Source organism: Bactrocera tryoni, chromosome 3, assembly GCF_016617805.1.
Source record: "Bactrocera tryoni isolate S06 chromosome 3, CSIRO_BtryS06_freeze2, whole genome shotgun sequence".
NCBI classification, from domain to species: Eukaryota; Metazoa; Arthropoda; class Insecta; order Diptera; family Tephritidae; genus Bactrocera; species Bactrocera tryoni.
This window is the reverse complement of record NC_052501.1, coordinates 21,858,270-21,884,440: the sequence shown is the minus strand read 5'-3', so window position 1 is coordinate 21,884,440 and position 26,171 is coordinate 21,858,270. Positions and strand designations below refer to the sequence as shown.

The 26,171-nt window shown below is 35.8% G+C and overlaps 1 protein-coding gene across 2 annotated transcripts in view; it reads right to left on the bottom strand.

The window, feature by feature from the left end:
* LOC120772083 (semaphorin-2A-like) overlaps positions 1 to 25,402 on the bottom strand; it is a 258,240-nt gene extending 232,838 nt beyond the window's left edge. For both annotated transcript variants that reach the window (XM_040100480.1, XM_040100482.1), the window contains exon 1: positions 25,317 to 25,402. The gene's annotated coding sequence lies outside the window, so the exon portion shown is untranslated. The remainder of the gene's footprint in view (positions 1 to 25,316) is intronic.
* Positions 25,403 to 26,171: the final 769 nt, after the last annotated feature.

Here is a 26,171-nt window from a genome sequence, read left to right as displayed (position 1 = left end):
CAATATACTTTTAGTTTCAAGTGAGCCATGCGAACCAGACGGGTCAGCCAAACAGAACCACTTGATGTTATTATGAGCAAAATAGAGCCAAGTAAGCTATGGCGTGAGCAGTCTTGGTGAGAAAGAAAAAATGTGCGCTATGACCATCACAACGCACCGACTTACAGCTGACGTTGTCGTATCGGCTAAATTGGTCGAAGCTATCACCCTAATCATATTCTTCAGATTTGACACCAGTCTAATTGCTTTGAAACTTGCAAAAGGCAGTCGTATGTCATAGACCTGGAAGCCTAGGGTAGCTGAAAAGACTGGATGGCTCTCTATATGAATTACTGGTAGACACTGTGGGAATTTGTATACCCTCAACAGAGTACATTAAGATTGTAGCACGACGGAGATATATATTTTTATAATTAGCGTGACGAGTTGCGTTGATTCAGTCATGTCCGTATACTCTCTCAGTTTTTGGTATTTTCAACACATTTTTTTCTCCCCAAAAAGTTTCTCGCTTATCGGATCCGCCGATATCTCACCACTATACAAAATAGCTGCCATACAAACTGCACGATCCAAATCAAGCTCTTGTATGGAAACCGAACCTACGTTTTTTTGTTGAGTTTAATATTTGAATCCTTTTTTAAAATACTCATAAATTTTCATGCATATCTGAAAATGGTGGTGCAACTTCAAAGCTTTCTGACACCAAATTCAAAGACACAAAGCTTTGATACTATATATTTTTAACCCTTTTGCTAAAATATACTATACCTTATTTTAATATAAACTTTATCTTAAATACTTATTGTGTTTCATTGAATATTTCTGCTTTCAACAGAGAAATTAATTCATGCGGCTATGCGGTTTAGCTCTCCATAAAAGCGAATTATGAGCGGTTAACCGCGAAACACAGCTATAATTATGTTAAACATGAAGCTCTTTCGACTATCATTTGTTTTTGTTTTTGTACGCTTACTTTGTTTTTGTGTAAAAGCATTTCGTTGCTTCTCCCAAAAAAAGGAGAAAATCTCCCAACGCCAGTACAGCTGAAGAAATTACCAGAGTAAATACAAATATAAACGATTGTTGTCTACTTTGAGGCGTTCATACGCGCCGGCAGCGGCAGCGACGCTGACTTTACTTAATTCCAGTTCGCCGCAGGGCTTAATCGTTGTTAATGCCTTTTTAATTGTGCCATTAATTGCCGTCGCCGACGCTATTGCACCTAAACGCTCTCATGGACAACGTAGACGACAGTAATGACAACCGTTTTATGTGTATGTAGGAGTATGTATATGTACTACCAACAACAACGTTCGCTACTTACGCAAAAGCTTAACACTTTTGCGTTTTTGTTGCTTCGCTGTTAAGCCGCTACGCATTTTAAAGCGTTTAACTCCACAAAGTTCTTTCAGAAAATTGCAACAACAACAACAACACGTGCATTGCAAAGTAATGATTAAATACGCACATACAAACACACTGATTACTCGAAAAGTTGTCAGGAATGCAACAGCTGCTCGCTTGGTTAGCGCAAAGTAACAGTGTAGTCTTCAATTACTTCCGCCGACACGCCGAAACAATTACAAATTAACAATGTTTGCTTTTCGATTACAACGGTTATACCTTAGCGCTTCTAACTGCTATTTCTTTCGCGCTTTTCCAGTATTCAATTTGATTTGCCTGCTGACCGGTTTTAAGTTTTCCGCTACTTAATTTGAGGTTTTATAATTATAGTGTTAGGAACTAGAGTTGCCATGCTGAGTACATTCGGGTAGATCGAGACAGTTATTTCACTTCGGAAATAAAATAAAAATATGGGCTTATTTCTGTAGAGCCTGCTTGGGTCTATGGCCATAGAAAGAAAACTGTGGGTAAGATACTAGACTCCTGATCCATCATTTTACAGTTATTATTTATGTAGGATGTGATGATGTGGTCATGTGTAGAAGCTCACGCAAGTGCAAAAGTTTTCTGAGCGTCATTCACTTGGGAATTAGACCAAGTATCCTGTGGGTAACCAAAGAACAGCTGTTTGAAGGCGAGCTAAAGTGAAAAGGCGAACATCCCCTCCACAGGGTTTTGCGCTGGGTTTTGGACCCGCCACGTTAAAAACGCCCCCCACGAAAAGGTACAAAAAGCCACGGAAGAGAAACCCCCTTATGATGACGACCATGGCAAACGATAAGGATTGCGATTGGAGGGCGTTCACACGGAATGCCGCTGCCGAACTGGTTGATGTACTCGTAAAAGTAAAGGCTGACATCACCGCCTACCAATAAGTGCGATAGACGGGACAAGGACTGAGACGAGTAGGTCCTGTGGCATTTACTACACTACCCCAATTCGATGTGGGATCCGTAGTTGGAGAGAGATTCCGTCGCCGATTCCTGGCATTCACTCCGGTGGATGAACGTCTATCCACAATCCTCATCAAAGCGAAGTTTTTCAACATATCGCTGATTCGCCACGCCCCGACGGAAGAGAAGAACGATGTGACCAAAGATGCCTTCTCACCTTGATGTCAAAATCGTGCTTGGCGACTTTAACGCCAGGGCTGGCAAAGAAGGTATCTTTTGCGCAACGCTCCATAAAATCAGCACAAATGATGAAACGTCACCAAATGGGTTGTGGCTGGCAGTTTCGCCAAACAATCAAAATTAGCCAGTAGTCTTCATGAAATACAAAATTGCCAAAATATTTTAACTGAACTCGAGCATATGTAGATTTTTTGCATAATAGAATTAATCGTGGCAAGGTTGTTTTCAATATATCAAATCAAATAAGGTTTTACTTGAACAAGAAGAAATATACAATAATTTCATTTTAAGAAGAATGAGTTTTATGTACACTCGTGGCCGCGCAAGCCTTACCACTATACTTTCTTTTTTCGTTCGTTCGGTATTTTCCTCAATTTTGTTTTTTTTTATGTGTTTAGTAAGCATAAGTAAACTAAATTGTATTATCTAATTATAATTATATTATAGATTTTTTAATTTATTACTTTTAATGACTAAAGCACAAATTAGAGTTTCTGTGCTTAAACATTTTTTTTGTTATAAAATGATACACCTACTAAACTTCATGTTTCTATTAAAAAAAAAAAAATAAAATAAAATATTAATTTCAAATATAGTGTAAACTAAATTAAATAAAAATAACAAAAAAATATAATTTTTTCTTCGCATGCGAGTCTCTTACATTTCTACTTCATTTTGTAAAGCTCACTATCTTTCAATTGATTAATCTTTAGCTGAATGTGTTTCCTTTTTCATTTTTAATATTTTGGATAAATAACATGTCATTAACTTATTTCTAATTAAAAAATTTCTATACCGCAAAAAGTGCCACTATAAAATGTAGTCAAATATGCACAATACTTGAAAATTTTGAGTGGTAAGGTTTGCGTGGCCGCGAGTGTACGGAAGTATACGTATTAACTTAACGGCAATTTTACCTACAGTTGGTATCAGGGAAAATTAAAATTTAGATAATTTAACTGCTGGTTAAATTAACCGACAGTTTACCGATAACTGGAATCAGAAAAAAATTAAAGCTTCTTTAACACTAGTAAAATTTTTTATGGAAAACCGAAAACAAATTACACAGTACAACAGCTAATCTGGGGGGTGAGAAATTCCAAGTCAGGGTGATGGTACTAGGTCAGTATAGTAAAACCCTCAAAGGGTTTGGCTTTCGTATGTGTCATTTTTTTTTATGACCTTTTAAATTTTTTCCTTATCTTGATGTTTTTTCGCTCGATCGATTTTTTTTTCATATCTTGAAAGTTTAGACTTTCAACAATATGACCTTGAAAGGATTTTTCAAAATTCGACTTATTTCCGGAGATACAGCCGATTTTGTGACGTGGCGTCCGTGTTCACTAGAATTGTCTCCTAAACTTTAAACGCGTTTTTCTCAAAACTGACTTTTTCGGAACGATACCCACGATTTCTCAGGTTCTACTGGACCGATTTACCCGAAATGTTTATAGAGTCTTCTTTAAAGGCTTGTCTATGGTTGGAATTAGCCCCATCCCCAAATTTATATTTTTATTATTTTTAAAAAATTCGAAATAGTCAGAAAAAGTGATCCAAAAAACTTTTTTTTCAGGCAGTCGCCATTTTGTGAAAAAATTGTTTTCCCACATTTCCGTAGTTCCGGCCATTGCGACATTCTTCTAGATTAATATTTTTTTTTTTTTGATTTCTGATAACTAAGAGGGTTGAAATCATGAGTATGGTCACTTGGACATTTTTAGGGACCCCCAACTTCGTCGGATAGTAAAAATATTAATTGCCTTTTTTTTTACAACACTTTAAAAATTACCTGAAATTCATGCTTCTAGACCAGAATACCCCCTTAACTGCTGATTAACTTAACCGACAGTTTACTTATAACCGGAAAACAAGAAAATTAAATTTCTTTTAATTTATTTAATGCTATTCAGGAAATAAAATGTTAACCAGTACATTAACTGTTGATTAACTTAACCGACAGTATACTTGGACGGCGGGGATATCAAAGTTGCTTTAATTTCTTTCAGCGGAAAGTGATGTCGAAGCAAAAAAAAATTAACCGGTGCATTAACTGCTGGTTAACTTAACTGACGGTTATATTATGACTGGCACCCTTAAAATTGTTTTATTTTACATTGGTTAATGTTAAAGTGCTGTCAAAGCAAACAAAAATCTAATAAGCACACTAACTGCTGGTTAACTTAACCGATAGATTAACTCTGACTGGAAATTGGAAACTGAAAACTAAATTTTTATAACATGTTAGTTTATGTAAGTGGAAGTGATGTCAAGGCAAAAAAAAAATTAACCAGTACTTTAACCGTTGCTTATATATCGGTTTTAAGCATTGTGTTATTACGGAAAAATAAAAGAAATTCAACCCTGTGAGCTAATTTGGTTCAACTCTTATATTTTTCATGTAAAAATGTGTTTTGTTTCGTTGCTCTGACTAAAAGCCGCTACTACCTTGAGCATAATTTCGTTCATAAGTTAAAAATATTTGTTGCACTAAGACGTCTCAAAGCTAACTAAATGTATTTGGATATTTTTTTCTCCATATTTTAGGTTTAAGCCCAGTTTCGCCATACAAAAAAATGCTTTGCTGTTGGCAACTCGAGACATAATTACATAATTTTAACAGCTTCAATTTGTGTTTTGTGCTTTTGTTGCACGCAATCCGCTCAACAATTGTTTTATCTTTGTCCTTAGCTTTACATTTATTCTAAAAAAACACTATTCACTGAGCGATTCTTTCCACACAGCATTCTCTCATTATCTTTATTTGCATACATTTTATGCAGTCGTTTGCAATTACGCCAGCATGCCCGGCCGCGCTGTGCAGTTTTCCAACTCTTCGCTCACTGCTTCGAGCGCAACAAAACCTTGAACTTTCGTGCATATTTAAGTTACAACTTTTGTGTTTATGAGGGTGTGTGTGCGTTTTTTTATTTTTTAGCTTTTGTTCCTTTCATTGTTTTTGCTTTTGCCAGCCGCGCTGTGTGTGCTGACCACCATTATTATGATTATTACTGTATTTTTACCCACATAATGGCAAAAGCCAAAACGCAACAACAACAACCACAACTGCGTAGTACAACAAATGGCGGTGACTGCCACTACTCACACACACGAACAGACAGGCGTATAACGGTCGCACTGCCATTCGCACTGCATATTAGCCACCCATTAACCGCCTCTTTCGCGGTTTAGTCTGTTTGCTTTACTGCTTGTACGTCTACGTTTTGACTTTTTTGCTCTACTTTTGGGCAGCCTAATCATCAACAACAGCTTTCACCATCATAATGAACTTCCATGGCACGTCCCTAACCTCGGACGCCGGAAGTTGCTGAGCGTGCTGGGCTTTGCGCATTTGCTAGGCGCTCAGACACACACATACACATTCCTTCTTATATATGTATATATGTTTGTGTGTGTGCGTGGCTGTTAGTGCGTTTGTTGTAGCGCTTATTTCGTTATTTCGTTTGTTGTTGTGCTTTTAGCTTGTTGCTTCCTTCAACCATTCTCGAACATACATATGTATGTCCTGGCTTTTGTTTGCCTCTCTGTTTTTGCCATGTTTACCCATTTTCTGCGGGCTCCTCACAACAGCACGGTTCTGCTCCCGCAACCTAAGCGTCGCCAACGCATAGTGAATGGGCGGAAAAAAAAATCGCTCAATTGTTGGCCGCAGCATACAATTACAGCAACTGGCCTTTCGCCGCCCGCTCTCTTCTACCAGCAAATGTGCTCGCCCTCATATTTGGTTGCGCGTTTATGTTTTTGTTGCATACTTTTCGAAATTTTTGCGTGTTCTAATGTTCAACAAAACATTCTGCCACCCCTCCACAGGCCTCAGTACTGACCTCGCACGTTTTATTTTCTCTTTACTTCTACTGTTGCTGCCACAACTTAAGTTCCTCTGTTGACCAATTGTGCTTTTACTCTGCTCTAGCGGCTGCTGTTGCAATACTATCTGCCCGCATCTATGTCATTTTCGGTGCCCCACTTGACTTTTGTAAATAGCTAGACTTCACTCGGCTCTATATATATATATATGTACATATGTGTATACTTTTGTATGCTTTCTGTCGCGTCCATTTTCCCACTGGTATTATGTATGCGCTTTCAACGCCACTCGCCAGCTATAACTATTACGTGTACCAGCGCGCGTCCAGTCACTTTGAACTCCGCATAGTGTTTGGCAATTTGTCCCTAAACTGTGCGCCGACAATGTGTTTGGCATTTGTGCTGCTACTGCTGCTGCTGTTGTTTCTACTGCTGCTACATCCGCCAGCACTATCATTATAGTTTCTCTTTTTTTTTTGTTTTGCTGTCGCTGCCTTTGCTGTTATTATCCTCGTAGCTGGCATCGAGACCTCTGTGGCTTGGCCTCAGTCGCTTGTCGGCGTTAGCTCTCTAAAGTGGCAATTTGTCTAGTTTTGTAAGCGCCTCTTTTAACGATAATGATGATTGCTCTTTGTTGCGTTTTTACACAAACACACCCATACGACACCAATACATATACACTACCCATGCCTTCGCCAACAATCAAGTATGCGTACACTTAACTTCCGCTGTATAGCAAACGCACCCACACACTCACGTATTCGTACAGTTGAACAGCTGAAACGTGTTCTGTTTGTTGGCCCGTTGCTTTTCCTATTCCCCTTTTCATTGTTGGTCCATTTCGTTGCTTCCTACGTTCTTCTTGGCTGAAACAACAAACTAAATGTTCCTTTTTATGATCGCTTGGTCCATTTTGTTGATGTTTGCATAGCTATTTGTGGATATATGTGGAATGGAAATTAAAGGTATCTTTCAAAATGAAATATACTTTCTTTCCAGCCTCACTCCATCTATAAGTAAGGATTCTGTCGAAGGCCGATTATACAATTAAGCGCCTTTTTGTAGGTAATGCAGCTTGCGGAAAAAGCTCAGATTACAATACGAAGTCTCCAAAATTATAATAAATTGTTTTCTTTTTTTTATAAAAGACCGAAAATTGAAAATCTATCCAAGTGCTGTCCGCAATTGTATTAGTACCGATTTCGTGCCAGAAAAAAAAAACAGATGAATTATCTCATCTTTTTGAATTTCAAAGAAGAATTGCGGTCGTCATGCACTTAACTTCTATTTGTACCCTGGACAGAGCATATTAAGTTTGCCAGAAAAAAACGTTTAAAACGTTTAAGACATTCGTCTGCCTGTTTGTCATCTGCATATACGAGAACTATTCTCCCAGTTTTCGAAGATATGGGTCTGAAATTCTGAACACACCTGTTTCTTCCCAAAAAGCTGCTTATTTATAGTAACCGTCGATATCGGAACACTATAACATATAGCTGTCAAACAAACTGAACGATCGGAACCAAGTGCATGTATGGAAAACTTTTTCCTTTAACGAGATATCTTCATGAAATTTGGCATGGACTATTACCCAAGCTAACGTTGCAATCTTCAAAGAAATTGTTGAGATCGGATCACTATAGCATACACTGACCGCTTAAAGTCAACTTTTTGTATGAAAAAATGTGTAGGCGTGTAGTGTATTATAGCTTTGGTTCAAACGAAGTTGAAGTGTTTTTGGTTTTCAATTCAAAACCCAAAAAAAAAAATGATTATAGATGGTTATCAATGAGTATAACTCAATTGAAGAACAACCCTAATATGCATATATACTTATTTTTCTTCACCATCCTACTTCGCTTTCTCTTTGCAGGCAGTTGTCCCACGTCACCTCATCACTTTTCCCTTTTTCTCTCCATATTCGCACATTGTTCTACAGCAGCGTCCCTACATTTAAAGTTGCCGGCTTTCAACACAAATTTCATCGCTTTCCGCAGAAATTCCCTTACATTTCGTTGGTTATGGTTTTTGTTTTGAAATTTCCTCTTATTATTTTTTATTCGCTTTTCTCGCGGTCCTTCGTTAATTTCCCTTTCTATTTTAATTCCGCAGCGTGTGCATATAATTGTGGTATGTGGTGTAAAGTGTCTGCGTTTTTAATTTCTATTTGCCCTTGTACTTTGCATACATTGAATGTCTAGACAATTTTCAAGTTAATAACAGATTTATTAACTGCTTTTCATTGTTTCACACAGTCTGTGCTTCGTGTGCAATTTTTATGAGTGAACTAATTGTTACGAAGTCGGAAGTTCGAGTTTCGTGCGGTAGTCGATTTGAATGCGCGGAGTCGATGCTAGCGTTAATGGTGAGTACTTAGAAAATACAGAACTTTAAATTTTTATACGTGTGTTTCTTAAAATCTAAAGGTTATAGGGTAGTTTTCTAACGAGGAACTGATAAAAAATCGTCTAAAATATTGCCTTTTTAGGATATATCTGTGTACAAAAAGTAAGTTCAATTTGTTTATAAAATGTGAATTCTTGATTTATTCTTGTAAATGAATTTTATTTACTTCAAAATAATCCTTGTCTAATAAAATGAACTTTCTTCCACGTTTTTCTAATTTTCGAAGCAGCTGGAATAGTCTTTTTCTGGTATAGCCTTCAGGACTTTCTTATCTTTCTTATCTATTCGGTTTTTATCTCCTCAATCGTATCAAAATGGCATGCCCTTGTGTTGGCCGAAGTAAAACGGAGACAAATCGTATGAGAACGATCCCCTCACTTCTGGGATTGGATGTGATATAACCATTTTTCAATAGACACGCTACAAAAGTAGACCGATAGGAACAGCAAACGACGCCATATTTTTTTCAACTTTAAGAGCGCTACGTCCAATTTATGCTCGTCATAATCGTCCTGTCAAATCAACAATTGAGTGTCTGGTGGAAAAATTTTAATCCACAAGCACAGTATAAAATGTTCCCGTGCCACTGAGACAGTGTATTGTTGAGAATTTTGCTGCCGCCCGCAGAACAGTTGAGGAAGAACCGAGTCAGTCTCTCACACGTTGCTCTTAAGCGTTGGGTATCTCTGTGACGTCCCTTTGATCTTGGGCTACATCCTTACAGGATCAAATTGACGCAAGAACTCAAGCCGCTTGATCATCGGAATCGGTATTTGTTCAAGAATGGGGCTGAGCAACAACTTGAAATTGATTCGGATTTTCATCGAAAAATCTTCTTCAGCGATGAGGCTAATTTTTGGCTGAATGGCTTTGTCATAAGCAAAATATGGGTTATTGGTCAGGAATTTAATGGAAAGCGATCACCAAATTATTGTTCGTCATAATATCACTTTCGTTCCAAAGCTGTATGAAGGAAGCCATTTTAAGCACAACACGTTGGTCTCAGTTTCTCTCACTCCTTAGTTGAAACAGGTTTTGTACCCTCATTAAAAGGACTTTAAATTATAGTTTTGTGAAGTAATATGTAGTCTACCAATCTTTACTTATTTAGTAGCATAGTGCTACGAGTGTGTTTAAATGAAATAAGATCGCAGATGATTTGGTACCAAAGAACACTCCGTTCGTTTTGGTGATTGTGAGATTGTTGGTACATCGTCTGCCAAATAGCTAAGCACTTTCATTTGGAAAATATATAGTAGTAATAATTTTACACACCTTGGAAAGGTTGCAATGCTGAGAATCTATGCCATCTAATTAGTTTGCAAAACGACACATTAATTAGAGTGGAGCTGAAAATAAGAAAAGAAATTCTATAATCTGAATGCAAAATTAATATGATAAAAAATGATGGTTGGACGTAAGTACGACGTCCAAAACACTAAGTAGTGTGTGTCCGCTACACGACTAAGTCCTTCAAACACCGTTGCGCTAATACAATGGTTTCGGACTGCTTCTGATAGTGTAGTGTAGGAGCTATTTTTTAGATATAGGAAAACATGGACAGCCATATGTAGATTAAAATATTAGATAAAGCCATACTCCCATACGCTGAATGCACTTTGTGTTCAATTTGGCAATTCTAACTAGACAGCGATCTGAAACATACTTCGAGTCTTGCAACAAAAATGGTTTTCAGTTCGTGGTGTTGTTGTTCAAGTTCATTGTGATGTTGTTAGGACTTATCCAGCACAATCACCAGATCTGCATCCAATTGAAAACTTATGGGAAATCGTTAAGGAAAATATTGAACCCTTTAAAACGAAAAATAAGGCGGAACTCTGAGATAAAGTTCAAAGGTTTGGTATTCAGTTTCTTAGGCGATAAAAGATACGCTACAAAGCACCAAAAAAGTATTTATTTTTATTTCTTTGTCCTCCGTTTTTTGTAATTTGTATTTTACCTTTATTTTTGCAATATTTATGAATTGTTTTTTTTTCATACTTTTACTGTTACGAATTGCACTTGACATCAAATAAGTAATAAAAATATATTTTGGTTGAATTTAAATCAAATTCATATTTTCAAGGGAGTAATTAATTTATTAATTTATCTAGTTATGCCATATATTAATATCCCTAAAAAATTTTACATTTCAATCACACATTAATGTCGTTGCATAATTTTGGTTGTCGTTCCAGATAATTTGACATAAAACTACGTTCATCATAATTCCAGGACTTCAACCGAACAAATTGGAATTATCCATTCATTTACTATGTCAGATGTTTCGCTACTCAGTTACATTTTAGCGAGCGTCGCTGTTAGTTGATTTCAGCAGTTGTGTTTGTGTGATTAATTTGTGATTTTTGTGTGCTAAATAAAGTGTTAATAAGTTGTAAGTTCTTAATAAAGTGCATAAAAATATAGTGTAGAAAGTGTAGAAGTGTATATCTAAATGAAGTTGTTGTCTTAAGTGTGAAATTCAGTGTTTGTGCAAAAGTGAAAAATATGATGCTTCGGTGCTGCGCTGCTTGCGCACTACGAGTTGGCAAACTGAGAGCGAAGAGAGTGTGCAGTCGACTTCGCGTATACTCCTACACATGCATATGTAAATAGCAGCGCTAAAGGGTGAGTCAAATAATTTGAATTTATAATATAAAATTGTCTATTGAAAGGGTGTCTCAAAAGTGATTAGAGACGTTTTGGTTATTATATTTATATGTACATATGGTACATACATGTACATTCGTAGAATAAAAGAAATTTAAAGACGATTTTTTAATTTTTATATATAAATGACAGCAAATTGATATCAATATATATATTGAATTTATACGAAATGTGTATATTGTAATAATTAGTTAACTAATATTGGCTATACAAATTTTATTTACAATGTGTCTTCAGTAAAATTAGCCTTAGTAAAATATTTCGGCCATTTTTGTAATAAAATTAGAGATCTACGAATATAAGAATATAGACTTAAAATAACGCGGATTTTGTAAAAAAATTAATTACTGAGAGGAGAAAAAATAATTTTCTGCACTACTTTTAGGATGTTATTACATATTTTTACTCCCGGAGCAGTATATATTAAGGGATTACGTAGGGTTTGACAGCTGAAAAAATTACTATTTTAACTAATTATTCATAAGAATTTCGTCGGTTAGTAGATATGTAAGTGTAGGTTGTGAAAGATTTGGAAAAATAAAATGTGTTTTGGGCATAGTTGCAACCAAAACAGTATGTTTTCAGGTCTAATTCTTACCACAAATCACCTTGCAGAAATTAGATGGAATTAAAAAAAATCCCTGTAGTAGCCTACCGTCGGGGGACCGTCTAGCCTGACGAACCGCTTTCTCGAAGGTTCTATCTCGTATACTTTCAAAGCGGTTGTCATTCAACTTTGGAAAAATATTCGAAACATATAGTATTAAAAAATAAAGAAAAAGTTTGTACGTGTCACTGCGTTTGTAACACTCAGAAAGAAATTACGGAATACATATATAAATGTTAAACAGTTACCCATTAACTTAGAGAGCTTCGATTTTCCGAAAAACCTTTCGAACCTTAAGTTCACACTGAATATTTAAGGGAATTCTAATGGGATAGCCATAACTTCCAAATTATTTACAACTTCAGTCACTTACAAATATTTTCTACAAAATTCTTTATTTTCGTGATGTCTTACAAGAAAAAATCAAATATTATTATATCTCTCTTTTATCATATCGTCCTGGTCGATGATAGTTACAAATAAAGGATTATCTATTGAGTTATTGATAATGTGAGCCTTATTTCCAAACTTTAGCCAGAGAATCCTAGCGACAACATATCGACTCAACTTCGCGAAAAACTCAATGGATTGACGGGATAACATTATCCGGTGACAGTCAAACTTTTCTGTTTTTTTTTTTTATTTTTAGAGCTTAGTTTGTTATATAAATAATGAGCGTGACGAGCTGAGTCGATTTAGTTAAGTACGTGCATACATTATGTCCGTAAATATGTATATGAACTAGTACCTACTAACTTACCGGAACGCTCAAAATCAACTATTGTATGAAAACGCTTTTTTATTTGGAAAGATAGCTTCACGATATTTTGATTGTCGTCTAAATCAATGCCACAATATACAAATAAATTTTGAGATCGGACCGTCATGTCATATACAGCTGTTGACAGCTAATTAGAAACGACACCTATTTTGAAGAAAATGATGTTATTTTCAATAAATCACGTAAATTTATTGTATTTTCACTTATTTTATTGAAACCTATGTTAAACTTAAGCTCTAATAGTAAAATTTTTTTTTTAAATTCGTGTTTGTTTTGAAGGGTTTAACAAAAACATGTAAAGTCCACGATTTGAGTGCGACAACTAATTAGAAACGAAAATATTTTATCAACAACAAATAATGATATTACAAAAATATGCTTACTTTCAGTTAGTATTTTTTTGGTTATCGTTTTTACTTTCATATTGCTTCATATCGATTCCGAATTTACGTTATAAGACTCTGACAGCGCATTAATGGTGTAGCTTGCCATGCCGTTCTAATTTCATCACAAATAACATCCATATTTGGGATATTTTTGGTGCTTATGGCTCTTTCAACATCACCCAAAGATGTTCTATAGGATTTAAGTCTGAGCTGGACGATTCCCACTCCAAAACATTAGAATTTGCATTAAAAAACTTTTGCGTCAACTTAGACGTATGCTTTGAACTGTTATCTTCCTTTTAACAGGCACATTTTCCTCAGCCCATGGCAGCATGACATTTTTTAGGATGTCGACATATTTTTTCTTGTTTGAAAATCCATCAATCTTATAGAGTGGATCAACACCATTCCAGATAAAACATCCCTACACCGTGATTGATCGTCCACTATACTAAACTAGGCGTGGAACATAGCGAGGATCAAATTCTTGAATTATTGGACGGCGAACATACCTTCGACCATACGGACTTAAGGATTAATTTTTGTTACATCGCTTCAAACGACATACTTCCGTTGATTTGTTGTTTTAGACTAATAAGAGTTGGCAAAGTCTAGCATCGTTTCTTCGAATTTTAGTCAGAAGTTGGTTCCTGCGTGCTGCCCTGCCGTAAAGTCCAGATTTGACCAAATGATGGGCAAATGTTCATTTGTTTATTTGGACATTGTATTCGTCATGAACTTCATGCAATTTCAGGAATTTTAATTCTTTAAATAACTGTTTCTAATTAGCTGTCGCACCTTTTTCACCTTCTACATCGTAACGCATTTACTATTTGCGGAAAAATTAAAAGAACTTTAACCTCACAACTACAAAACAAAGTGAATTTTATAGTATATAGAGTAACACGAACAAAGCAAGACTTTTAGGAATATAAATAACGGTATATCAAAAATTTTTATCATTATACACTCAGTCCTTTTTTTACGCGAACTCTTTTTACGCTATTTCACTTTAACGCGATTGCTTTCTTTCGTTTTTTGCTTGATCTTAAACTTGCAGCAGAATTAGAAAATTATTTTGTAGCAAATGATTCTGATGCCGAAGGTGCACGAATTTTTGAAAAAGAATTGAGTCTCTGCATGTTAAGATATAAAGAACTACATCGGAATTTATTGGGTCCAAAAAGAAGCATTCAAACAAAATTAACTGAATTTATGGTGCAAACTCAGTCGGAGATGCTAAGTCAATCAGAACATCAATCCATAGTTCTTACTATTGATTCTGACACAAATTCTAGTGATATCAATGCCGGCCATCAAAATAAGCGGCTAAGAATAATTTCCACTACGGATAATGTCAGTGATTAAATAGCATTCAACGGTTTTTTTCAATAAATCTACCTATTTTCTATTTTCTTCTCTTTTACATATGGTTTTTGTTTCGTATTTTTTATGTTGTTATGAATGAATAAATCATAAGTCTGAAATTTGAAACTTATTGTAATGTTTTTGAATATTTTTTGCGCGTATATTTTGTTATACGCGATATTTTTTATATTCGGAACCAATTCGTCAGTTAATATTGGAAAACTAACTATTTTTACGCGATTTTTTTTTACGCTATTAGTGGCAGAACCAAAAATCGCGTAAAAAAAGGATTGAGTGTACTCATCAGCCACCTACAGAAATGGGCGCGTTTCTAATTAGCTGTCAACAGCTGTAGCTATAAACCCAATGATCAAAATCAAGTTCTTGTAACTAAAACTTTTTTATTTGATGAGATATTTTCGCTTTGTTTGGGTCTATAGCATGTAACTATCATTCAAAGTAAGTGATTAACAATGGTGTCTAAATATCCATAAATAAATATGTATGTATATAGTACATAGTCCTATATAACTGTACACATAATAACATCATTAATTCTATGACGTGCTTTCTGCTGTTCAAAGCTTTGGCTCTCCAACTGAAAAGTCCTTTTATACCCAAAAATATAATCAATACGTAGAATCATAAAAAATTAAAGGTGAAAATTGACGCTTTGTCCGCCCTCACGAATTTTTAGTCTAATAATCGCCCACATCATTAATAGGTATGGCACCGCTTGTGTAAAGGTATGCATAAGTATTTATGTATGTGACACCTAGGCGTTTCTCTTACTACTTTCCTATGCAGCGTTATGCACGATATGTATGTACTGATATTTGTGAAGACTTGTGGTGTGAGCGCTGACTAATTTCAAAATAATGACTCAAATTACTTAATTTCGTGTAATAACTGTTTGATCCGAATTCGGTCACCGACCGTGGGGATAGTTAAAATTTCCGTTACGCCATTTTCAGCACTGTGTTGTGTAGTTTTCAGCCTTTTCGGTTATTAACTATGCATTATTTTTTACCTTCTCCATATTGCTCTATTATACTAATGCATTTTTTATTGAATCGGCTCAAAGGCCTGCCATAAACTCATGCACGTGTACTTATCAATATATCTGTATGTGTTTCTTTGCTTGAATATTGTGCTTGTAGGCGGTGCTCGGTAAGAATGTAGGTGAAAATTGCATCATTAAATATTATAAAGACTATCCAGCGGTCGAATACATTATTTGAGTAGGAGAGAAGTATTTTTTTGTGTATATTTTGTTGATTTTTGGTTTCACCGCTACGTCGTTGTTCTGGTGAAGCTAATTTATGCTTATACTATATACCACCATTCCTTTGTGAATATTAAAAAATCGATATATGTAGGTTGGGATGTACGATAATGATTTCAGTTAGTCTTTATATGTTGTTTTATATAAGCTGACAAGATTCTAATGATGATTTAATAACATAACGATAATAAGAGCTGTCTTCTGACATTTTTTAAGTAAATAAGTCTCTAGTTTCAGATGTAAAATTCTCAGAGCTAAAAAAGGGTGCGTTTTCATCCGACATCTCAAGATGTTGAACAACCATTATTTCGAGCAAGTTTCAAGTATGCTCATTAATGAGATCAGATTTATAGAGAAAATTTTCTAAGCATTAGGTCGTTACTAAATAATTTCGTTTGATGACAACAGCGGATTTTATTGAATTTTTTCGCAGCCAACTTCACACTTAACCGCTTTACCGTTAATTATTTAAACAGTTGATATAGTAAGGCTTGTTTAAACAAAAAATCTTAAATATTTTTGGAAAAGTTTATTTTGGTGCTGTATCAAAAATGGAATATTGGAAACAGCATTTTCGGCATATTTTATTATTTTACTATCAAAAGTGCAAAAATTAAGTTCAAGCAAGGTAAAAATTATGTGACGGAAAAGAAGAGGGATTAATTTCGAAGGTTGAAATCTGGGTTAGTCATGTTTTATACAACGAAATTTGCATAGTCGCATTAACGACTGTGATTTATTTAACAATCGTCAAAGTATAAAGCGAAAGAGATCATGATGACCAGCTTAAACCACTTCGACAGGTCGATAGTCACCAACAAACAAGGTTATGTTGTTTGTTTAGTGGTATTTCAAAACTATCGTTTATTTGAGCTTTTGTCTCATTATGAGTTCTTAAGTGTATTCAAATCTGCTGCACAAATTGAGTTATGCACTCAAACAGAAAGGGCAAAAATTGATCTATAGATTAGGTGCGGTGTTACAAAGGGTAATGCGAGACATCTTACAAGGATGATTACTCGCCAAGAAATATTTTTCCCAGAATGGGATTTGCTAACACACCGACCATATTCTCTACACTTGGCACCTTTGGACTCTTACGTGTTTCGATCGCTGAAGAATTTTCTGGATGGGAGAGCCTTCAGCTCAAATCAAACGGGACGTCAAAAACCTCTTGAACCACTTTTTTACCTGAACGGATCCAACATTTGATGAGTGTTCTTGGCCGAAATTTCAAAAGGTACTGTATCAGACAGTTTTTGTTTAAGTATGCTTTGTTTCGGGTCTGGTCTATGTCAATGAGAAAACAAAGGTCCAAACGGACAAGGAAGTCGCATAACCCCCTGGATTAAGTGGTGGCAGCTCTTAGTCATCATACGCATGGCAAACCTTCTGCGGAGTGCTGTATAAAACCACTGACACCGGTTGAGAGGGAACGTATGCCGTTGCGATTAGCCCTTGTACCACGTCGAAGATGCAGATGGCAGGAACCAGATTGCTCAGACAGAAACTCCCCAGGGCATGTGCTGATATGACTCCTATGCTTACTTGTAGCAAATGAGCTTCTCAAAAAATTTTAAAGGAAAGCACATAAACCTATGCAGACGACATTGCTATACTAGTGAAGTTCCCAGAAACCATCAGTAATATGATGGACCACGTTCTAAAGCTCATACACCATTGGGCGATATCGGCAAACCTCGAAATAAATTCCGATAATACGGATATAACACTCTTTACAAGGAAATATAAAATCCCGACATGGAAACCCACGAAGCTCAACAGGATTGAGTTAACAATTAAGAAACATAACAAACCAAGTACCCGGGAGTAATTTTGGATAGCAAACTGATGTGGAAATTCAATGTGGAGGGGAGAATTGGTATCTCAGTAAACTATTCAGAACACTTTCGTAGGGTACCCTATGAGTACACAGAACTAAATTTTTTTCCAGTAATCTTATAATTTCATAACCAAAGTAAATGGTTTTGCGGGAGCCTTGTCCCGTTTTTGAATAATTCTTGTATGTTGCTGCCTTCGTATTTAATTCCGCTCCAACCATAGCGTTTATGTGCGAAGAAATTTCGTTAAGTTTTTGCGCTTACAACTCGCCATAGAAGCAACAACAATACAAGCCAGAAAATATGCAAAAAAAAAGTCGCAGAAAATATCAACAAACAACCAAAAAATTAGCAACAACTCCAGCAACGTCAGAAAATGCCATGCAAAGTGAACGCCGCCGAAGTAGACGAAAAAAGCGTTGAAATGTGGCCGAAAAGATGACTCCATCTCTGCGAAAAAGCAGTGCCAGCAAACGAAGTAAGTGCCGCCTAAAGTCCATGCAGTGGATGTGGCACTCATCCGAGCTTACAAGCCTTTTATGAGTGTATGTTTGCTTTTATTTATACATGTGCATATGTATGCCTGTGTGTTTATGTAAGCCTGTGTGTGTATGTATGCCTGTGTGTGTATATTTTCCTGTATGTAAGTGCATAAGTAAGCATGTGGAAAGTTCTTTGGCGACTTTCTGGTTATTCACTGTTGCCCCTGCTCGTCGCTTTCACAGCGCCTCCTACAAAATGGCCTCACAAACATGTGTATCTACATATGTACGTACGAATATATGTAAGTATGTAGGTTTGCATTCCCTACATTGTAACCGCAAAACGTTGTTCATTCCTCCTTTGTTCGTCTCTCGAGTGGAGCGTTGTCGCAGCTGCTTTTTAAGCACTCTCTTTGCTGTTACTCCAAATTTGGAGCCGCTTGCTTTTCAACTTGTTCTTTGCTGTTTCTCACACACAAACGCAACACACTCACACATATGTATATTAAGTGTACACAAAAAATATTATAAACTCTGCGCCGCACATCATAATGTTGCCTCATCTACTCCGCAGAGTCCGCCGGCTTGCTGCCATTTATTTACCTCAGTTCAAATTCTTAATGTGGTCCTTTTGGTCGCAACCGGCTTTCAGCTCATTTCATACAAGCACACACTCGCAGCACAACGCGTATGCGGTGTTTGTGCACCAAGCAAGCAACGTGCAACATGCCGCATAACAAGCTGTAGTCGGTGCAAGCGTCTCTTGTTTTTGTTAGTGTCTCGCTTCGACTGCCTTCTGCTTCTGCGGCTTGTTGTCGGCTGCTTGGTCAATTGGGGCAACTTCAGTTTGGCGACTTGAAATGAGAAATATGCAAAATGTTGACGACAACCGAAAATCGCCAGCAAAAAACGCGCCACAAAAGTGTTGGTGAAATTTTTTGCTCGCTGCCTCCAGTCCCTAGCGATTGCTTGGAACTTGTAAATATGTTTGTTGTAGTTTATTTTTAATATTTTGTAAACGGATTATGCCAAACAAGTGTATAAAGCGAGTCGGAGTCGAGGAAAAAATGTGCGGCAGCTGCATTTCAGCGAAGACAAGACTGGATAATTATTTCGGTATGAGGAAGAATAGAGAATAATAATGTAATTCGATGCAGGCAGGGCTTCTTTCAAGTTTTGTTCTTTTTAATATTTTTTTTTTATTTTAATAAAAATGCATTTCAAGTAAAGTTGCCTGATGCTAGAAAATGTCTGTCTGAAACCTTCCAAATATTAGAGAAAGAATGCGTAGCAAAAGAACTCGTAAGACAATGAAGTAATTGAAGGAACGGACTTAATTTTGAGATGGTCCTGAAAACTTGCCAAACACTTCTTTGGAAAAAAACAAAAAATTCTGCAGTGACAGCTCTTTAAAAATAATTGGGACTATACAGTATTTTTAGAGAGATTCCAGAAACTAGAATGGATTAGGCAGTTGAGTCTTGATGCTGATGGGTCTCTGTAAGGCCGACTGAGGTCTTAGCCAGTCCTGTCTCAGCCAATATTATTATGGTATACACTAATTATACCATGATGTCTATAACATCCAGAAGAAAACATCAGAGATCCTATAAAGTATATACATATGTCCAAACATAGATGATCAGTGTGATGAGCTAAGTCGCGAACTAATGCCTCAGTTTTTGAGATATCAATATGAAATTTTGCACCCGTCCCTTTCTTACCTAGAAGTTATTCATATGTTGGTGCTGCCGTACAAACTGAATGATCGAATTCAAATGCTGGAAAAAACTTTTTTCACGAAATTCGGCATGACCTGAAGCAATGACGAAATGATACAAAGAAAAGATAAAAGTTCTTGTAAGGATAATATTTTGCATTTTCAAAGGGCATTATAGTTTCGGTGCAACCCTTCGCTTTTAGTGAGGCTAGTAAGCTACAGGTATATTCCAAAGAGAACTCTCAGTATATTTAGTTCTAAATTTTTATTATCATCAAAATAAGTTAATTCTTATTGGTTCCATCGGGGATTTCTGTGGACTATTAAAAGTCGGAACGCAGTCAATACAAGGGAATAGAAGAAGTCCTAAGATAGGTTAATCTCCCAAAAAATAGTTTCCATCTGGTCTTAAGTTTTCAAAACTATTGTGACTCATCTTCTTTTGCTGGTTTTGGTAAACTACTTTTCCAGCTATCTTTATTTATTTTGTAACAGTAAAACTAATAATTGCAGCTTTACCAAATTATTCAACTCTTTCATTAACGAAAGTCTAAAAATACTGCAGAAATACCATTTTTAACTCGTAATGACGACTGAATTCGCTCATATTTGATTAATGATCTCCAATCGGTTCACCACCTTCGGTTTTGTCGTGTCGATTTTACAACCCTTTTGAACACAACCAATATGTGCAACGACAATCTCTTCTCCTTACAATCGCTGATAACCCCACGGCCTGTCATGGATTATTTCAATTTTCTTTGAGTTTCATAAAGCTTATGAGATCACTACACAACTCATAAATCATCCCTGTAACATGCTTGGCACTCGCCATCGAGTATCATTAATCAGGCTTGCGAATTGCTTAAGTGCACTTGTAATCGACACTGCGTCAACCAGTCAACATGTGACCAAACACACTGTTTTCTGCAATCTTGACAAAAGATAATGGTCTCTAATCTCTCATTTTGAAAGTGGTTAAGTGTATGCATTTTTCTTAGACCATAAAACTTAACTTGATCAAGATTTTTTAAAATGATATAAATATAGGTATACTGTATACAAGTCCTTAAGAATCTTCATCATAAATAGTTTTTTAGACGTTTTTAACGTAGTAATCAATCACCTGTGCTGGCTATTCGTCGAATTGTTGAAAATTTCCAGCGTAAATTTTCCGTACATAATGTTCAAGTACCAATAAGAAATAAACCATCTTTCGAAGTATTGAAAATATTCCTGTCGTTCAGGTAAGTGCTGTTAAAGAGCGCAATTTGTCGATTCAAAGACGTTCTCAAGAATAGGGACTGTCTCAAACCACAACCTGGCAAATTTTGAGAAAGGATTTCGACTTGCATTCACACAAAACTGTTTTCACGCATGAACGGAAGCCATTGGACGTAAACGTCGTGAATTTGTTGGTTGTCCTTGGAACAACTTGAAAACGATAACAATCTTTTTTGAGAATATCATCTTCTCCGAGGTTCACCTTGAACTGAGTGACGCGGATAATAAACAAAACAAAACTGTCGATTCGGTCCGAAGAAATTTACAAATTATTTATGAGCAACCATTATATTGACCTAAATTAACAGTTTGGTGTGCGATTTGGTCTGGTGGAATCCTCTGCCCGCACTTCTTTCAAAGGCAAAATATTAAGCTTGTGACAGCGTTACTGTCAATGGAGAGTGGTTTAGATCGAAGGTAACTAACTTTTAATGGCCGCAATCGGAAAAGAGTGATTTTGTCAACATTTGGTTCCAACAAGACGGGGCAACGTGCCACACAGCACGTGCAACAACCGAATTATTGCGAGAAAAGTTTGGAGATTCAATTACGTCAAAAAATTAAAGAATAAGCTCACAATATTAAGAAGCCTATTAAAATGAATAAAATTATTTTGTATAAAGATTAAAGAGAAAGAGTCGGACATATATTATTATTTGATTCAAATATAATACTTTTAATTCAAGAGCAAAAACAGTGTAAATTATGAAATGAAAATTCTTCTGAGTTTCTGAGTGAATCACTTTCATTTTGGCCGCCCGAAATCGTGTTTTGGAAATCATTTGTAAATATTCTTAAACAAAAGATTCGATAATTATATCATTCTGAGCAAGGGCTTCACCGTCTAATTGTCATATATTGGCTACTTTAGAAGTTGTCAGTAGTGTCAGTGTAGAAAACGAAAATTATTGTAATCTTCTATGCGAATGCGGAGCTTTATATAACAAAAGAATCGCAACTATCGGTCGAGGACTACATAACGATTTTCTGGAGGTTGCACAGATAAAACTATTTGTACTGATGAACTTCATCAGAAGTAGGGGACATAAAACGAAGATATAAAAGGAGGAGAAGATCATAGTCTCATAGTAGGCCTTTGGATTCCTAGGTGCGTCGTCATACAGTCCCTCTAGTTTCGATATTATCCTTAAGCATTTTTTAACAAAGATGTATTTTATTTACATTTTTGAATTTCTAAAAATTAAAACAAGTTTGTAACGAAGTCTGTAACACCAAAAAGTAAATATCATACACTCTATAAAAAATATATATAAATGATTAGCATGATGAGCTAAGTCGATTTAGCCATGTCCATCTGCCGTCTATCAATATAAATGCTTTTGAAATATAGATAGAAAATTTTGGAAAAGTATTTTCCTACCTCGACCTTGGTATGGAAAACTCTTTGATTTGACAGGATATTTTCACGAAATTTGGAATAGGTTATTGCACACGGCAACGGCAAAATTGTTAATATACTATATTCATATGTAGCTGTCATAAAAATTAACCGATGAAAATCAATTTCTTATTTGGAAACTATATTTTTGTAAAGCTACAACGGAATTTAAAGTTATTTTCTTATTTTTTCTTTAAACAAGGTGTTCAAAAATTAACGCAAGATTTACGTTTGTCGTCAATTCAAAATCTCTTCACTCTTAAGAATGTTAAAACACTAGATCGACCATATATGGTATGAAATTCGATCTGCGGTTTTCAAATTTTCAATATATTTGAAATATTGTTCAATAAGGAAGACACGTTGTTCTATCAACGCTGCATTTTTATTAAATCTAACAATCAGCTGCCGATTCGTTTTTTTTTTTAAGGTTATCTAACACTTTTATTTAATTTCAATCTTGCGTTAATTTTGGTGAAAATCATAATATCATGAAAAATTTTTCGGTTTTATTATAACGAGGAGAACTACAAAAAATTAGGTCATTTGGAGAATGCATTGTCTTTCCACAATACATAGAAATTGTATTCAAATTGCTGATATAATGATGAGTAAGCTTTTCTACAATTATTGTCATAAATTAATATAAGATAATCACTATCGTTTATATTGGTTTGATGTTGAATAAAAATTGCTTCAAGTAGTTCAGTCACAACAACGTTTACAATAATATTATAATCTGTTTGCTGTGTATCTTTAAATATATTTGCCTGAATATATATTGTGACAAAAAGGTACCAAGAAATTGTAATTTAAATTCCCCGGGTAACTGATATTTAAGAAATGTATGTCGTTGGTAGGACTGTCCTTAATTACTATACCAAATAAGAGCAGGATCTGGCAACCAGCTGCTTCAGTCGGTACACCTCAGTAGTGCGTTACGTTTTCACAATGGATAAAAATATCGAAAAAAGAATTTTTTCAAATTTTGTGTGCGAAATTGTTGCGAATGTTGGAAAGGACTTACGGTGATTCAGTTTTATTAAAAACACAAGTCTACTAGTGGTGCAATGCCTTCAAAGACGGTCGAGAGATCGTTGTAGACATGCCTTGCTCTGGAACATCTTCGACCTCTTCGACTGATGAAAATAATAAAAAAGTGAAGTAAATGGTACTTGAAAAGCAGGCAAGTATTAAAGAAATGGCAGGAGAGCTCGACAACTCTCGCGAGTCCGTTTGAATGATTTTGTTCGATATTTTGGATATGAAACGCATTCTTGCTCGACTCGTCCAGATAATCCGGATTTTTTTTCAATAAAGGTACTGTAAATAGGTCTCTTTGGACATATCTAATCGTGCGAATTCCGATCCCACATTCATGGAGAGCATTATAAGTGCCGTTGAGGCATATCTTTAAGGTTTTGACTTGCAAATAAGTCAACAATCATCGGAACTTAACACGTTTTCAGTCGATCGAAGAGATAAAGCAAAATTCCATGAAGGAGCTGAAGGCCATCCCAAAAAGTGCTTATGAAAAATGTTTCGAAGAAAAATCGTTGAGATAAGTGTATTACCTTTAGTGGGCATTACTTTGACGATCCTCAAATTACAACATCGATGCACGAATATGCAATCGTTTGAATGTACTCGCTCATGTAAGACGTACTGTATTTAACTTAGCTGTCATAGACAATGCCTGGCAAACGAATAGTTACCGTTACTGATCTCAGATCTCACCTATGCCTCCCAGGCCGAACTGTTTTTATTCTCAGCTTATTATTCTTTTTTAGTTAAAATAGTTTGAACCATTCCAATATTTATTATTTGCCATTTCATAGTTTCTAATAGTTATGTCGCTTAGTTTTCTGGTACTAAAATAAAATTTCAATAAAATCGGTTATGTAGTATTCAAAATTATAACTGAAAGATAACTGAAACTTTTGACCTTCAATTAATTCGCAAACGTTGGGTATACTTTGAAATTGTTTCATATAACCAAGCACTCAAGGGTTAACAACATTTATTAAATCGTTTCAACTCTGTCGTAACCACGGTAACGACAATCAGCCGGTCAACCAGCCAGTAACCAGCGAACAACCAGACCGGCAATAAGTTACCTTGCTAGTCAAGCAAGGGTTATATGTTTGTGAGTGTGGCTGGACTATGGAAGCGTGCAAAAAGTTGGCAACGAGTTGGAGCTTGAGTGGGTAGAACGCTAACTGGCATGGAAAGTATCTACAAATGCTGGTATGTATGTATGTATGTATTTATATGTATCAAAATAAATGTAAGTAAATGCAAGGCCTGCAAGGCCCAGCGAGGAATCGAAGGTAGTTGCGAAATGCAAACAGCAAAGGTAAGCGTTAATAAAAGCAATCATTGAAAAGCCGGAAAATGTTAACTAAACCTTAAAAAGTGCTGACAAATCAGCAACTCCTACGTATATATATACATATACATATATTAAGGGATGTAAGAAGGATGTAAGAAAAAATCATAGCAGCGAAGTAGATGGATTGCGCGAAAGGTTTATATTGTATTTGCCTGTGTTTTTGTGTAATGGTGTGAGGTATTTGGGGTCACTGTTGGTAAAAACGTCTAGGCGTTCATAATGTTGCTTGTTAAGTGAAAAGGTATGTAGATTAAGAATATATATGGTAAAGAGGTAGGCGTTGCTTGTTAGCGCTTAATATAAAAGTAAGTTGTAATTTGCTGTAAAATTAACCTTTAGAATGTAACAGCTGTTAAGATGATTGATGCTGTAGGCCGATTTTACAATAGTTGCTGCCAAGTGATTTGATGTAGACTCGAATTAAGTCTTATTTTGATTTTCTTTTTTTAATTTTCACATACAAAAAAATTAAACGTCTCACAAATATTTCTTTGGAAACTTTTTGAAATTTTTTATTTAAAAGTTAATTTAATAAATTTAAACATTTTTTAATTTTTTTTTTTGTTAAAAATTTTTTTATGAAAACTTTCGTTTATATTTTCTGGAAAATTTTGCAGTTTATTTCAATCCTGCCACTTGCAACTGTATTTTATATAACGTATATCATATGCTTTGTGTGCAGTTTTATGGCGCAGAACTTGCCAAACAGCTTTGAATTTCTTCTGCCTCGCACGCCAGCTTATAAACTTCGTCTTCTACTGGCAATGCTCAAACATAACTTCACAGCAAGCGGAAATTGCTGTTCAAAGAGCAGATATCATTTGCAATTTTTTCGCAATTCGCCGTTTCAAACAGTTGAACGTATTAATTTTTTTCATAAATTATGAACAATAAATATTTTGGAATAATATGCCATTAGCGCACTTCACATAAACTCGCCGAAAAAATGCAACTCGCGCCATTACACGTTTATCCGCAACAACGAACCGTCCATTTCGCAATTGCCGCACAAACTGTTTGTGTTCTGGCAGCAGGCGAACGCACGAACATGGCCAACCATTCAAACAGGCAAGCAAACGACGAACCAACCAGTCCACCAAGTCAAGTCAACGCAAACGCTGGTCTAACCAAAGCCAGTAGGTGGCGATGTTGGTTGGCGTTTTCGACGGCCGCGGCAGTGCAGAGGGA